Source organism: Ornithodoros turicata, chromosome 5 (assembly GCF_037126465.1).
Source record: "Ornithodoros turicata isolate Travis chromosome 5, ASM3712646v1, whole genome shotgun sequence".
Classification (NCBI taxonomy): Eukaryota; Metazoa; Arthropoda; class Arachnida; order Ixodida; family Argasidae; genus Ornithodoros; species Ornithodoros turicata.
In genome coordinates, this window is record NC_088205.1 from 59,263,605 (window position 1) to 59,278,976 (window position 15,372).

At 44.8% G+C, this 15,372-nt stretch overlaps 1 long non-coding RNA gene across 1 annotated transcript; it reads right to left on the bottom strand.

The window, feature by feature from the left end:
• Positions 1–7,675: 7,675 nt before the first annotated feature.
• On the bottom strand, positions 7,676–12,190 carry LOC135394525 (uncharacterized). The gene is made up of 3 exons (XR_010422929.1): positions 10,463–12,190; positions 9,842–9,902; positions 7,676–8,889 (listed from the first exon to the last, which is right to left on the bottom strand). It is a non-coding gene; the product is annotated as an uncharacterized LOC135394525 (long non-coding RNA).
• Positions 12,191–15,372: the final 3,182 nt, after the last annotated feature.

The following is a 15,372-nucleotide window of genomic DNA, read 5'->3' on the forward strand; positions in this document are numbered from 1 at the left end:
ACCTCCCAAAGCCAAAAACACAGCGACACGTAGCCCCCTAGGCAAAGTGCATCTAGCAACAGGTAATTTTTAAATATTATTTCTTACCGACTTTTGGCTTTGCGCAAAGGATTAACCGGATTAACCATCATTTTTCTCAAACTAAATAACAGTGCCCCATAACATTAATCAGAGTGCCATACGTTGACGACCATCGCCATTCTTAGACGGCAGTTTGTCTGTTTCGGTTTCTGTTCTATTGTTGCATTTTCGTGTTATGAAAACACCGTTCCACGGAAAGTATTACGCCAATTATGTGCGTGTAGTTGTGTTTGTGATTATAGAACGCTCACTTCAAGGCATTGAGAATGATGTCAAATCACGAAAAGGATAAGTCGTGATATCTCCAGAAAATCGCCACGAGCGGCACCCAACGATATATGAACAAAGGACCAGCATAGCCTATGTGTTACTTCAATATTGTTTGCCTATTTTTAGATCCCTATCATGCGTCAACAAGTAAATATTGAATCATTTTATTCATGCATATCAACGTATCCCATCTGCCCTTTATGGTAAATTAATCAAACGTATATATGTTATTGAGTATAGCACTAGGCGAAATTCAATGATTGTTCCAAAGCCAGCCGGGTTCTGTTTCCTTAATTCCTGTTGCTAGCACCAGCGTATCTTTTTCTCCTCGAATGACAACAACTTTATATTATTATTATCATTATTATTATTATGTTATGTAAACAGTGCTAACAGCTTGATTGTGTGTCGTAAGCTAAAAAAGCAACGTAAACAAATCCGCTTTAACAGATTGCAGTTTGGAAAAATCTCTATGATAGTGGTGAAAGTGTTGCGGCATGCGCAAAGCAGCAACCATGTCACGGTGATGCGCACACAGCGCATTTTACATCTAGTCGTCCTTCGGCTAAATATGATTTCTATGCCTGCCAAGCGATTCCGTACACACAGAAGTTTGCTGTATGGACACCTGTACGGCCGTCACAGAAGTCCGCAAACTCGCTCTACGGACTTTGAACGGCTGCCATAGAGTTCCGTACACACTCTCTATGGAACCCGTACGGCCACCATAGAAGTCCGCACATGCCATATGGATTCCATTGGTGCACCGTAGCAGTCCGTACGCGTAGCGTTTGAGGACCATATAATTCCATAGCGTTCCATACCATTTCCATTCAAAGTCGTAAGAGTCCACACAAGTCCATACATAATCTGTATGGACTTTTATGGTTTTTTCCAACAGGGAATCGCTCTAACGGCACCATTATACACTTGCACAAATTTTGTTCGCGACACTCGGTTTGTTCAAAATTGCAGCGAAATTTCATGCGCGAGCGCCACCATATTGTCAGCAACTTCGTAATGCAATGCGCTCACGTTCACATATTTTCTTCTCTTTAGCTCTTACAAGTCCGAGCAAATTGTCTCGTCGCAATTAGTTGCATATTGCTACACTCTTACACATTCCCACAAATCTTTCCTTCGCAATGTGCTCTTCCGTTTCCGGCAACGGAATGCAAGGGCGGTCTCGTGAGGCGGTAGCCCAGTGCAACAATGCAACTGCGTGCTTAATTGTTTTAGCATTGGTTGCGTGCGCGTGAGGTATCTTCACGCCTTCTTCGCTCGGCGACCAATGATAGCTTTCAAACGAAGTAATGCCTTCTAGCCCGCCATAGTAATGCACGCATTACTTCATCGAGAATAGCTCCCCAGTATGGCTAGACTGTATGTCCGTTTCCGCCAGAAGTGGCGAAATGTAACGTTTTGATGTCAAGTGAAGCCCACTTTACGGAGCAGCCCCCCCCCCCCCCCCCCCAGTGTTGATCCGTGTCATTTTCCCCCCTTGGTATTCTTCGGGAAAAAAAATGCATTTTTTGGCACGCTTTCTTTTCTTTTTCCCATTTTTTTCTTTTTGCTCTTCCCTTTGTAACTTTACTTGTGCATATTTTGTACTAAACAAGTGAGCGAAAAAAAAAAAAACTAACATTACGAGACAGTGACCGCAACGCTGCTTCTTTTCGCCTCTCCGTCTGTAATGGTGGTCTGTAATGGGCGTCCTGTGACTTTTTTTCAGCGCGTAGGGCAAAGTAATTCATTCACGGGGAGGGGGGTTAGGACGTACAACAGATAAACACAGGGCATGTATGCACAAAACAAGCATGAGGACAATCGAATGCTCTGATAATGTTCAAACCATTTTGACGATATCTGAGTATAGCTCTTGACTTCTTTACACCTGGCCCACTCATTCGGCAGAGCGTCGCACCGGGCACGAAAGTAACGACAGACGAATGACAGGACTACAGGTGCATAAGCTACCTGCGCGAGGTCAACGGGACACACATGAATCTGCAGTACGCAGCAGTTAACCACAACATGAAGTTTGTGTGTCCCGTGACGGGCACTAACACCCAGCGTATAACTAACGTACCCTAATGTCTAACCTAACCCAACCTAACCTAACTTAACCTACAGGAGAGCACTACCGTGTATGGAGTTCTAGGTTGAGCAGTGCGACAAATACAAAAAATGGAAGCCATTGACATGTCCAAGTAATCCGATGAACGGTGGAGGATGTAGCGCGGATAGGGAAGGCAATCTCGCGTTCTTGATTACCTTGAGGCGAAAAAGAAATTGACATTAGAGCACCAGAAACTGAAATACTTGTTGATGCTTTCAATAAATGCGGCAAGATAAATTTATAGAAGTAAGTGAGCGGTAGCGTGTTTCTTCATTTTTCTATTTTTGTTCTTGTCGAAAGTACAATGATTTGCAAATGATCATTACAACTGCACTTTACAGGCTTTGTCAATTGTTCTAGCAATAACTCAGGCAAAACAGCCAGGAATGCCTCACTGTTGAACAAGAGAGAAACTGATGTTCTATCCCTACAGCTGGCTAACCTTTTCAGTGACTTTCATCTTTCATGCCTCACTAGTCATCAAACGTACCATCCAAGACCTCTTTACGGGGTGTTTCACCTAAGGTGATAAAATATTCTAAATGGCTACGTACTCGCCGGAGGATTGTCGGACTTTCGGCAATTACCTTCTGGGATCTTTTGCGACGATTGAGGAAGGCTTTGGACAATTTTAAATAGCGGGAAATTCATTTTTTCAATTCAACTTTGAAAACTGCCAAGGGAACCTCACTTTTTTTTCCACAGAAATATCAAGTCCTCCACTGATAACCACACACCCAACCGAAACTATGCACTGTATAGCAACAAAAATAGTCTAAAAAATTAGTAAAAATTCGGCTTTATCTCCGCCTACTTGATTGTCGCAAAGAAAAGCGCACGGTATTTGCGGGGAGAGGAGGAAGTGTTCCCGCCTCTTGTTTTACCTTTCGTTGCGCCGCGTTGACCTTGATGCTGGTAACAACCGACTTATCACAGGCTCGCAGGTGGTCAAGAATTATACTCGGATATCGTCTAGTAATTTGGACATTATCAGAGGACCGTCTGCATGTCAGAGCATTCGATTGTCCTCATGCTATTGTCTTTGGTCTATTGGTTGTACGTTTTTGTCCCCCCCCCCCTCCCTTCGGGAATTCTTTGCCCTACGCTGAAAAAAAGTCACAGGGACGCCCATGGTACAGACGGAGAAATCGTGCAAAAAAATGCACATAATTTTACAAAGAATACGAAGGGGAGACAACGATACGAAGCAACACAAGCTGCTCCGTAAGGTGTGTCCTGAGCCTGGAACATACAGACGGACAAACAGAACGACCAGCTACGCGTGATCCAGTATCGCACCTGACCGGCAATCATGACGTACAGGCGCATGTCCCACTGTTATTTGCTTTTCTTTTTTTCTTTTTTATTGTTGTTGTTAATCGCTGCGACCTTTGATGGAGCCGAACCCAGCGCTCACATGCTCCTTCCTTTGACGACCTTCACAGCGTGATGTCACCGGTGGACTATAGCTGGTGGACGTTGACCCCACGGAGACGAGGTCGCGTTCACGAAGTAAATAAATACTTTCTTTGATAACCCACACCGTATGCGCAAGTTCCACCACATTACACGTTATAAATTCATTACTGTCAAGTTGAAAGTGCTACTCCGTTATGGGGTACACGACCCCACAACACAAACAAGGAAAAGCAAAGAAGAGGTTAGTACAGACCATGGGAGTACGGGGGAAAGGGGGCCAGGCGGGGGGAATTCCGGCTCTTCACTCGCAGCTTGGTAGTCAAGAACTATACCTGGTTAACCTTTCCTTCTTTTTCAGGTTGAGCTAACCTTTCCGTCTTTTTTTTTTCTTAATAAATATACCCCCACCCCACCCCAGTTATCATCATAATGATTTAAACCTCATCAGCGGACCGTCTGCATATCCGAGCTTTCGATTGCCCTCATGCTAGTCTTTTGCCCCCGCCCCCCAAGGAATTCTTTGTGATAGTACAAAAAAGGCAAGAGAAAAAGACAAAAAACGAAGGTCCAAAACGAAAACAAAAAGAGATAGAAATCGTGATCGTGCGAAATAAAAATGCACATAATGTTACAAAGGATAAGAAGGGGAGAAAACGACACGAAGCAACACAAGCGGCTTCGTAAAGTGGGCTCCACCTGAAACCAAATTGCTACATTTCGCCATTCATGGCGTAAACTTGCGTACAGTCTGCCCACAATGGTAGTTTTATAAGGCACAATTCAGGGCTCAGTTGTACCATATCAGGAATCATATACCTATCTCGGTGTTGATATAGAGGCTGCACAGCATGGATTCCAACAGTATGAACAAAAGCTAAGAGGAAGAGTACAAAGAGCAATTGGATATCTGAATAGGACGGCACAATGGAGCTTTAACTACACACTAGTGGTACGGGAAGTTTGGAAAACCGTCGTGGTGCCCACAATAACGTATGCTAATGCAGTACTGTGCATATCTGCTAGTACCAGAGAATTTCTTGAACGGAAACAACGAGAAATTGGAAGAATGGCACTGAAAGGACACAGATCAACACCCAATGAAGCTGTAATAGGAGACCTTGGCCTCTCCACATTTGAAGCAAGGGAAACAAGTAGCAAAGCGACATTCGAAAACAGGCTGATGAACATGGAAGAGCACAGATGGCCAAGAACAATATATAAAATGACGTTGTTTGCGGGAATTTCTACTCGGTGGAATCTTAGAACGCGAAAATTAGAAGCCAGGTACAATATACCTGTTATGCTCCTAGAAAGGACATCACCAGGACTGTCGGACAAAGAAATTCGAGAACAAGTTGCGGCAACAGAAACAGATACATGGAGAACAAGCATGGAGAATAAAAAAACGCATTGGAAATCTATAGGACGGAGAAGACACGTATAGCAAATGTCACTGGGCTCTACGATAACTCCCAGGAAAGCGGTAGACTGTTTGAGGCAAGGTGTGGAGTGCTGCGCACAAGGGAGTGGAGGAGCAAGTTTGAGCCCATCGATGCTCACTGCCAGTTATGCAAGGAAGGACTTGTGGAGAACATATTGGATGTTGTACTGGACTGCATCGCCCTGGGAGGTAAACGGACATGCCCTATAGAAGAAGCACTCGGCTTCTATGCGACCAGCGGAGAAAACGCAGAGGTGACAGCAACGAAACGCCGTTTGAGACGGTGGATGACACTGAACAGAGAGGAACGACAGAAACAGGATCGCAGCAAGGAGAATACCCCAGTACAAACAGGACCCAGCTCAACGACAACAAACTACGAAATAGTACCGACCGGGCAACGAAGGCAGTTGTAACCATGACCTACTACTATACTAGAGACCTGGACCAGGACATCCGCAATGCTCCCAGCACCGGGGTAGTAGTTCTGGCAATCGCCGCTTGGCTATGGGATTTGGCGCTAGCTCGCACTATTCATTACCACGTGACTTGTCGAAACCGCGGCGATGTATGGTAGGCTGTGTTAACAACGACGAAGCAGTATAAGAGAGATAATAGCGCGTGCTTAGCAACAGCCTGTGTATCCCTGCGTAGCAGACTAAAGGCGGTGGCAAGGGTGATTCCCTCTCCCCAATAATGCTATGTGGCGCTTGCAGCGGTCACTAACGTAACTAACCCGTGACCCGTCTCTCCCATAGGGGATCGCCAGCTGTCCAGGTCTCTAGTATAGTAGTAGGTCGTAGTTGTAACCTACACATACGCGAAGTACCAAACAAAGTCAACGGAGAAGAGGCCAGCGCCACCACATGAACCGGAAGCCAAATATGAACCACAGAAAGACAGGGACGCAAATGAAAAGAAACATTGAAAATTGAAAGGGCATTGAAATTGAAATGCAGGAAACTTATTGGCATGTCCGCACAGTTCGCTGGACCCTCGTTACAAAGAGGCCCGCCAGGGGTGCCCCTACTATCCATCCGATCCATCCATCCATCGGGCTTCACCTAATGCACCCGTGCGCTAGGTGAAGCCGACTTGGGGAATGGTGACGCCGGGTGACGCCTACCAAAACAATGCCCATATCACTGATCTCTATGTATAAAGGCTGGATCGCGCATGGGAGAGGTGCTCGTGGGGGAGAGGCGTGCCTTCGCGCCGCCATGTTGGTGGGCCCTAAAGTGCTGTGTGTGCCCATAGAAAACAATGGGAGGCAACAGAGATTGTGAGTATTTATTGCGCTGCTAGCATTGATCGTTGTTTGTCATCACACAATTTTGTAAGGTTCCAGTATTCTGATGTATCCTAACAGTGTTTCACAGGTGTCCTGCCGTTCGATTCTTAATTACGTTATGTTTTGCATTCCGAAACTAGACCGTCACTGCAGTGCAGCGCTGGGGATTGTACTACAGCACGTTTCCCAGCCAATATTTCAATAAGAGACGACTTGAGGTTAACAACAGCCTTGTATATAATATCCCGTACTGCGTTCTGGACAAAAATGGTTCCATAAAGAACGGTCCGGGAAAAGATATACTCGCATGGCAGGAAGAGATCGTTCTGTAGAATCCCAGCCGTTGTTTTAGCCGTGTATGCGTTTAGTATGATTTATATCAAGCATCGCCTTAGAAAGAGTCTTTTAGTAAACGACAGGGGTGCTTTGCCTCGCAAATATGGACACACCGAAGCAGCCCAAATAATTACTTCACGCAATTAGATCACACTCGTTAGGACAGTTAATCAGGTAGTGATGTAAGCTTAATCAATTAAGTTACGTAGAAAGTGGTAACACCTCCTTGAGACACAGGACTTATCTCTTTTTGAAGTACAGTCCTTCTATGTTTGTTTGCTTCTTCCTTTATTTGTTCTGATTATTTGCAGGCGCGGTTGTGCCAAACTGAATGTCCTTCTCCTGCACTCACATGCTTTTGTTGAATACAAGTGCAGCGTGAGAAAAGCTGCTTGGGGACGGGGTCCTGCTATCCAGTGCTGACTTTGTCATGCTTGTTATGTGGAGCATGTTCCAAAAAATGCAGCTCCACGTATGGTCTTCAAATTGCAACAGGACTATTTGGAGCTTGAAACAGTTGTGATTTTGTCATTTTGGCCCTCGTGTACCCAGTCTGTGAAACGCAAACGAAAAAGTCTAACACGATATGCTTTTGTAATGAAGATCACTGATGATGAGTAAAGAGAATATACGAGTTCAAGTTTATTTAATATTTTATATCATTCGTTAGATTATTCAACATTTTATGTCAAGTTTATACAACATCAAGTTTATTCAAGTTCAAGATTTATTTCTTGCACTTATGCGTTTCAGGATACAACGAACGTGCAGGGAGGTCGCAAAATACTACATTTATTGTTTTGTGACCTTGCTACAATGGCAATATATATTTTAGGAATGACAATGGTCAGGTACGCTCTCTCAATTTTAGGTTGGAATGAGCAATGAATAGCAACTCCCCTCCTGATATTTTGTCATATATGCTAAATTTTAAATTATCTCTTGTGATATGTGATAATATGTCTATATGTGATAATATAATAATAATATATAAGAATATAATACAGTAAAACCTCCAAAGTCGGACAACTCCCCATGTCGGACAAGATTTCATTGCTCCCATTGAAACTACACGGGGACGAAATTCTCTATATCGGACACCTCCCTATCTCGTAAGTTGGACAGGGTTTTCCCTGCTAAGTCGGACAAAACCCTTTGTTGCTTTAGTTTTTCCGAGTCCAAAAACAAGTGCTGTCAGTGTACATCGTAATTTTTTGTGTGAGCATTTGTCTTCGGTTTGTCTAGAGCCTTTGAACGCACACTGCACCAAAGCAACGAAAAGTGGGCTGACGCTTCAGAGACAAGTCATCGCTGCTCAAAAAGCTCCAGAGGTAATGCCATTGAGTGGAATCTGAACAGAATTGAATCTACTAAAATCAGTAATAATTATCAGTGAAGAGTGGGTAGTAGGTACCACTGCCACCAGGTACCACTCAGGACCATAAATTGAAGAAGGGGGACATTTCCGGCAACACAGCTGTGATCTTTTCCATTTTTTGTTTCCCTCATATTCTGTAACTCGGACACCTCTATAAGTAGGACACGCTTCTGCTGCACCGTGGTGTCCAACATAGGAAGGTTTCACTGTATGTGATAAATGAATGTGATCAACAGTAGATGTAAACAACATGAGTAGCCAGAGAAGTGCATTCTCAATAAATAATTTTCTTCTTATAGCGTATATGTGCATGCCTATTAACTGAAACAATTATCACAGTTCCATGACAAGTTTTAATTTCTGAGAGTGTACTGTAGAGGCTGCTTAGATCTACAACAGTTCATACAAGGTATTATATACTGTGAATGCCTTTAAAAATCCCATGTGACACATATGCCTTTACTTTCTGGAGGTGCTGTGGTAGTCAAGGTTTGTGGGCATTACGCAGGTTCTGCACCCATTTCTTGAGTATGTCGAGGCAGCTGTGAAGTAACCTGCATTGATGATGATTATTCCAATTTTTATGGTGCATCGACAACAAAGGAAATACCGTAATTTCACGTGTATTAGCCGCGGCTTATGCGAGATTTTTTTTCTCTCATGGGCGCTGTGTGGCTTATCTGATGACTTTTTTTTGTCAGGTATTTTCCCCATACACTGATTTTAACGAAAGAGTCGACAGTGTCTCTGGAATAGCACTGCCCTGCTAATGCACGAACGGTGCCTAACAGGGATGGGTCCACATTCGAGTAGATTGCCCCATGCAGCTTTAACGAAAGTGGTGACAGTGATTCATGCCTTCTGGAAGACCACTGACCCATCAATACATGAAAAGCGCCCAACAAGGGCACAATCCGATCTTGGTAGAACTCTAGAACTGACCTCCTTTGTTGTCCACTATGCCGATCCCGGAGTATGGACCACAGGGTTTATGGCAGTGCTCTAAGGTCTCCTTTGTCGCACATAGGAGTCGTCTCGTATTGCCCGCGGCTTATCTGCGAGTGCGGGTTATCTGCCGGGTAATTTTCAAAACATTCCTAAAAACGCGTCCTGCGGCTTATCTGCGGTGCGGCTTATACGCGTGAAAATACGGTATACATCAAAACATTGGTTTGGGTGCAACCAGTTAAAAATGAATATGTTGTTTAATAAATGCATTGGTCAAATGTTAAAACATCAGTTTAAAACATGGTTTACAATCCCTGTATCTTCTAAAAATTAAAAAGATGAAAAACTATTCTAAAAAGAATATGGGGAACTCTTCTAAAATAATTATAATCTCTAATTATTATATTGCTGGGTGAAGGAGCCTAAAGTCTAAGGTGTGTTTCTGGTGTGAACATGTAAGAAAATATGCAAAACTGAGAGAGGCTAACCACAGTGCGTGCACTGAGGTTGTTCCTTCCTGTAAAGTAGAAACCAGTGGTTGAGGAACGTGATGCTTACCTGTACACTCAGCCGTATCACACTGCACAGATTATTCACTGGGTAGCCCTCATGACGAAACCTGTATTGAGAGACCACTTTTGCCTTAAAACTGCTACAAATAGCACGACACGCTACAAATTATTACTATCGTAACAAGATGACGATACAGCTCAGACACAAAGGCGTTATTCAAGTCGCGCCACACCACCGTTACGTAGGATTCTTTGTCACAAATCAAACCAAGGCACAAAACAATACCAATACATGAAAAAATGTGACAATCGTGGTCTTATTATGACGTAATACCGAACTTGTGCGCGAAGGTAATTCAAAGAAATGAATGTGGCACTTGCTTCCGCAGAGAACACCGTGTACCATGCTAGCAATGCATGCAAAAAAGCGCTCGAGTGCTCGCACATATATTGATGACAACACTACCTGTGTAGTGTAACATGTTCTTTCAAGCATATTATGCTGTATTTGCCGCCGGGTAAAATGCAAGTGTGCTCGATTGAACGTCGGAAGAGCGATCAAGCAACCTGCATCCAGTGCTCGTTTTGGGCAAAAAAAACACTTCATAATGGTCAAATAAATGTACAGAATGGACGCCTATTTATTCCTCGATGAAGAGTGACTCACCTGTATAAATTTAGGCCCTGTAACCTTGCCAGTACGGTTGGTACGACCGTAATTGCAAGAAGTTGCCATGATCGCTGCGGCGACTGTTGTGGGTACAGTAAGATGGCGGCCGGTTTCTTCACGCTCGCGCTCCCCATCCGCGATCCAGCCTTTTACAATCGAGATCAGTGGCCCATATTCGGCGTACAGGAAGCGGAGAAGAAAAAGAACGTAATTACCATGAAAACTACAGACACACCGCCGAAGCACGGTAGGAATACACCAGCACACTGATTCCTAAGAAAGATGCGTGCTAATCAGCAATGAGGAGCGTTTAAAGCGCAATAAATATTTCACATCAAATCGCTTCCCATTGTTTCAGCCGGCGTCAGTGGGCCCTCCAACATGGCGGCCGGTTGCCGCACCTCTCTCTAGAGGTGTGCGCCGCCGCGCCGAAGCGCCGCCGCCGGACGTCGGGGCCTCGCCGTCGCCGCCGTACCAAAACTGTCGGCGCGCCGCTGCCGCCGCCGCCGATGTTGAAAAATCGGCGCGGCTGTGTAATGTGCCCATTTTGATCCACTTTCTATAAATGAATATCTCCCATACCTAATATTTTGTTTGTTTTTCTTTCACCTTAGGTTCCAGGCTTCATTTGTGGTGTTTTTAGCAGTGACAATTTCATCTCCTGATATGCTGTTTATGCTTTAGTTTCGTTTCATAGTCGACCCTGGAGGCACACAACTCCAGGAAAACTTATCATTTAATTCTTGCAGGTTGTTTGCCGGTCATCCACCAACACCATAGCACTGGTCATTATCCATATGCATGGTGTCTTGTTTTTTATTCGTCACATAATTTTTGTTTAAAAAATAGCGGGACGAAATACATGCCGCTTTTGAGTTGGTCATGCGAATATTATCTCGAAGAAAGTATGTAACTATAAGATCATTAATTACCTCAAATTCATTAATTCTTTAATTAAGGAATTTCTAGCAAAAACGGGATAGCAGAACGGAAGATACTCATCGTTGAAAGCCATTCCATATTTAAGAAATTCTTTAACGCGCACGTATGTTGAAATATCCGACGCTGAATGTCGCTATGCAAATTAGCCGAAACAAGAAGTACGCCATTTCCGAGCGCAGAAATGACGCGACTTTCGCCTTATCTGGGTTGGAAAGCGGTCTATCTAGATGACCAACAGATTAGCGCCTACACCAATCAGCTCGATCGCTCCAAAGCACTTGGTCCTCTCACGTGGATTGCCCGTCGCTCTTTCTGCGCTCGAAAAGTGCGTAGCAAATAGTGCATTTTGTGTGTGCCGGCGAAAAGCACACAGTCAGAGAGGGTGTTTTCAATCGCGGGATTGCGGGGCTTATAATGCGCGCGAAGCATGGCAGACTCAACCCACTCGGGCTGGACAAGTTTATACTGTAAAACCCTTTAATTTCGCGAGACCTTAATTTTCGCGAATTTTGCGAATCGAGAAAATTCGAGGAACTCGTGGAGTGCGCGAAATTTAGTTGTTGCGAATATATCCCTACTCGATTCGCGAAAATTTAGGGCTGCGAAATTAAATGATTTTACAGTATTTATTCATGACAACTACAGCCTCTGCAAAAATACTGTTCAATGACGTGGTGGGTGCGCCTTATGTGATATCGTTTGCTAACGTTCGCATATTTATATGGTTTCCCAAAAAGAGCCACTGGATCAGTGAACAGAGCTTTCACGCGTCGCCGTCCTGTGAACATTCGATCAGCACTCGCTATAACTGTTACGTGTAGTTGCCATTAAAGGGATGTCTCGTCGTTCTGATTATCTAGCTATGTTGTTTTCTCCAGCGCTTAACGCGCACTTAACGCGCCCAGTCGAAGTTCTTGGGCGGCGACCTTTTGAAGTGCTTTACTTCTCCTAGTGTTCCTTTGTGTGTTCGGTTTTCTTTCATAATACTATCCAGTGCTGACGCACTTGTTTGGTGCAAGGTACAGTAAATACTGCCACCGTCGCGTTGACTATGATGGAGAAAATACCCCCGCTCTGAGGTGTTCGTGCGTCCCCGTTGGAGAAGAGAACATATTGACAGCCCACGGGGCGCACGCCGATATGACAGCATCGGAATGACGCCGCTGATGCCGCCGGGCCTTAAACGTGCTCTACGCCGCCGCCGAAAAAAATGCCCACGGCGCACACCTCTACCTCTCTCCCACGAGCCGTCTCCTATGCGCGATCCAGATCCAGCCTTGCTTTATACCCTTTATACAAGGTATATCTAAACAGGTAGCGGAACTCCCATAGGCCCCTGTGTCTTCAGAATGACGCCATGATAGAGACGGCCAGCGCCATCCATCCGTTGCGCGGACTACTACGATTGTAAATAAATGGCGTCAGAGGTGACGTCAGCAGTATGAATAATAAGTAGTGCATAATTGGCTATGGCACGTTTTCGTTCGCGCACTTCGTGCAACAGTACCAGACGAGAACACAGAAAAAATAAATCGTATCAAATTTAATTAAACATATCAATACGAAATACATATAGTTCTCAGTATCTTGACTACTCCAAACAGAAGGGCACCGTGCTATCACACGGAAACGTCCATTTCTCACCTAGAGCAATACGCACATGCAGTGATTAGACGTTTGCATTTATTCAATGAGTGGCCATTGCAACAAAACGTGACATCGTTGGTGCACAGCTGATTCCTGCTAGCACTCACGCTATCATGGCCGCTCGTCCCATGAAATTCTTTTACGCGGGGCCAGCAACAGGGGATGCATTGTATTCATCAGTTCACACGTGTTAATCTTGGCCTACAGCTCCGAGATGTCAACGTCGCTACCTGTTTAGCCCAAAAAGTATACGAACTTACACACGGCACGGATACACAGATGCACGGATAAACACGCCCACTGTGACGCATGCGCAAAGGAGCAGGATACAGGATACGGATCGTACTCGTGTGGTAGATGATTTCGTATATGTGCACGAGTGGGGCAACACAAAGTTTTTTCTGCATTGAAATTATGAATAACCTATTAGTACGCACACAGCCCATGCCCACGTTCTAAAGTTTTTGTGTGTTTTTGTGTACCTCTACTGTCAACACCCAGGATGCCCAGGATCGCTCGCCCCTCATGATGGTAGCCTTGTCGATGGGACTGATTTAGTATTTTCGCTTGTTTTCGCTACCAGTTTAGATATACCTTGCTTTATACAAAGAGATCAGTGCATCAGTAGGTGCATTCTTTTCGCTTGCACCTCCTGCACCAGATCTGAACTGGGTTATTTGCGTGCTGCACTTTCCTGTTGAAAAGAAAGGCATTACTAATAAAGTTCCTTTCAGCTGGAAAGTGCAGCTCCCGGAAACCGGTCTTGCGTGGAATCCAGGGGCCCTATCCTCGCCAAAAGTAATCAGGTCCCCCAAACTCACCTCGGAAAAGCGTGCAACGAAGAAGGCCGCCACTAGATACCCCACTGTTGCCGTTCCGGATCACTTCAGCGCGCTAAGTTTAGCGGCAAAATGTTTTTGTTGTTTCTGCGAATGAATCTAGCCTTTATATGTCCAAATAAAACGCGTATAACAACTTTCTGTGTCGTGTTTCACTTTTTGGTCCCGTTTTTAACCGTGTTGAGCGATCGGAAGGATCTAGTGCACGGCTGCGTGCATCACATAGCGTACCTGTCGTACCAGGCGCCGCCACTGGCGCCGCAGGCGCAGTCGTCCATTTCTCCTTCGGTGACTTGGCTTGGCTTGGACTGTGCTTCAACTGGATCTTTAGCGCGCTACAATCAAACGCAAGCCAACGTCTGGTAACAATGGGGTATCTAAGGGCGGCCTCCGGCATTGCACGCATCGGGATAGGAACAAATACAAGGGAAAATGGCGACCTTGGGGGACCTGAAAGTAATCGACCTCGATTACTTTACGTCACAAGCTGTAGGGCGGGGCTGCCACGGAATACTCCGCCCTTAAATCCCGCCCGTTTCAATTGAAATTTATACCTAGTTTTCCTTCGCAGCCTCTCGGCCCTAATCTCGGACCGTGACCCTACGTCATTTTGACGTAACAATGACGTAAAAGATTAGTTTCAAAGCCGAAAAGTAATCTAGCGAAAGAGGGTCGATTACTTTGAGCGGCGATGGGTTTCGTGATGGGTCCGTATGTGCATTTCCGTTTATTGTGTTGTATAAAGTCTGTACGTGCTCGTCACAACAAAAAATTCATGTCTTTCTTCGTTTGTGTTTAATGATGAGAAAAAAGCACCGCGTAACACCGTTTCTCTGCGCCGATCGCGGCATCGTATATGCGTGAAAGCGGCGGGCTTTTCGAAGCGTCGTCCGAGCCGTACGTCGTACAATCAATGTTATTGCAACGTAGCGGTGTGCACACAAAAAACTCATCGATCAAAGTTCACTGTTTCTTGAGTAAAACTATCAATGCTCATTTGCGGTATCATTACCACCCCCACAGCTCACGAGCAAAAGAAGCATATTGCAATGCGAATTATCATTTCGCATATCGAGCACACGAACACACAGAAGAATATAAAGAAAAGCTCATAAATAAAGCTCAAGATTTAAAGCACGAACCGATTTCTCATAAACGCGTTTCATAAACGCGTTTACGGCTCGCGCCACACTGTCCGTTCGACACTTTGCAATGATCCTTCGCGCTTTTACCCTTTTACCGTTTTGTCAGTTTTGTTGCCTGCCGTCAGCGCCATCTCACGGGTACATACCGAATTATAAATGCCAAGTACAATCACGGTGTCACACAAACATTGCCGTCTTGCACACCTGTACGTCAAGAAAAATGACAAACAGCAAAAAAGGAAATTACGAGCGTGCTTTTCCACGCATTTTCCACGAAATTCAGTTTTACGCCGGTAGAGTTTTCTGTTTCCGACACCTAATAACCGAAACAACA